This window comes from Solanum tuberosum, unplaced genomic scaffold (assembly GCF_000226075.1).
Source record: "Solanum tuberosum cultivar DM 1-3 516 R44 unplaced genomic scaffold, SolTub_3.0 scf00198, whole genome shotgun sequence".
NCBI lineage: Eukaryota > Viridiplantae > Streptophyta > Magnoliopsida > Solanales > Solanaceae > Solanum > Solanum tuberosum.
In genome coordinates this window covers 434,609-436,719 of record NW_006239121.1, presented here as the reverse complement: position 1 = coordinate 436,719, position 2,111 = coordinate 434,609, and positions in this window count along the sequence as shown.

The following is a 2,111-nucleotide window of genomic DNA, read 5'->3' as shown; positions in this document are numbered from 1 at the left end:
AAGACGAAGCATAAAGAAGCGTAAATAAAGAGACGAAAATAGATGAATAAAAGGAAACACAATATACGAGGCATCAAAAAATATATGAAAAGAGAAGAAACCAATAAATGCAGGCAATAAATGCAGTCACCATGCTAATAATCCAAAGCAGGACGATACCCCCGATCTACCTTAGGTTGGAACCTCATAGTAGTCATCAAAGCCAAATTTATTCTTAAGATCCAAGTGATTTTCTACCTTAGTTTCCAACAAGGATTGGGTTGTGATTCCTAATTAATTCCCTAAAGCTTCTCTTGAAATTATATGTAGCGGCACAGTTCATTAGTGATATTGTATGCTTTAGGCCTAGGCCCGCACAACTTTAAAATGTGTCACTAGTTGATAAGGTATGCTTACTTATATACCCAACATCTCTCATGTATTTTGCCGATGTGGGGCTTCTAATCTTAAGTTGGGGCGTCACATACACCCCTTCATGGACTCAGTGTTTTTTGCTGAGGTTTGCCCTACCGTATGAGATTTGCATATACTTAAACACCAAGGTTTGCCCCCACTTTACTGGGATTTGCCTAAAATCAGTTGAACTCTGGTCCATATCGACTAGGATGACACGGTATTGTCTTTGATACCATTTGTAATGGTCCAGCATGCTAGTGATATTGTCCACTCTATGCTTAGGCCTGAACGGCTTTAAAATGTGTCACTAGTTGGTAAGACATACTTACTTATATACCCAACATCTCTTATGTATATTGCTGATGTGGAACTTCTAATCTTAAGTTGAGTCTTGTTTGTACCCCTAGTATTTCAAACAACAAAGCTAGTTGGTTTATTCATGAGAGAAAGGTTTGTTGGTGGGGTTAGAAACTCCTAATTTTCCATGGTTGGGAATTAACTCGGACTCATAGTTGGAGTCATCACTATTTGCCAGAGATGTGTTCAGAGGAGGTTTGAGATCAAAGGAACACTTTTTAGTGCTAGTGGACAATATATTGAGGATGTATATCTTGTCCTCCCAGTCTGAAAATGTCATAAGGGATGATTTTTGAAGGCTTGAGATTTTTGTGAACGATCCCCTTGTCAGTGTGATCTCGCCTTCCTCATTTAGATTTTGAGTTGAGTGTTGGGGAACATCCACAGGTGTTGGGTTTGGGATCCAAATGGTTTTCCCCTGCAGAACTGACAATGGCTTCTATAGAAAGAAGAGATGACTTTGGTTCAGTATATCTAGATGAGTGAAGAAGGGTAGCTGCTCCGTGTTGTCCATGTTTAGAAAGAGGTTGAAACGTAGAGGTAAGTTCCATCGGGCTTGCATGGTGCTGCAGAAGACGAGAGTCACAACTGGTGAGAGGGGGTCCATCACGTTGGTTATCCACATTTGGTTGACAAAGTTCTCCATAGCTAACTTCATCCCTTTGGTGACTAGTTATATACTTGGAAGTTCGAACTTTGAAGTATTGTCATGGTTTCCACTCCATTGATGGACTGGTTGTGTAGCAAAGATGAGGGGATTTTAGACTGGTTGGTGTTGAATGAGTGGGGTGTTGAAGTTGCCTTCATTGTTGAATTGAGGATCCTTGATGAGTGTGATATTTTAATTTATGCTCTTTCTATGTTCCTCCTTTTCATTTGGAATTTTTTCCCCTCAGTCAATTATGTGGTATTCTATGATAATTTTGTTTGGGTTGAATAATCAAATCAAAATGATTTTGTTTAGATGAGGTCTTGAATTGCATATAAGGCACGATTCTTAGAATATTATTGGTGTGTATAGATATAAAAATTGTAAATTTAAAAAGAGAATTGTATTTATTTTTAAGTTTAAAATGGTATTCGAAAATTAAGCCTTTTGGGATATAAATATAAATTTAAATTGTTTTTTGAATTTTTGTGGTTGATTTATAATGATTATTGTGCAAAACATATTTTTCGAATTTCTAATAAAAAATTATAACAACTTTATATCAAAATGTTTATAAAATATTTCTTTTTAGAAAAAAGTGAGAATTATCCAGAGCCAAAAAGTATATTAAAATCCTACCACCTCTGACTACTTTGTCTTCAAGCTCTTAGAATTAGCTATATCGCCCGGGGGGGGGGGGGGGGGGGGG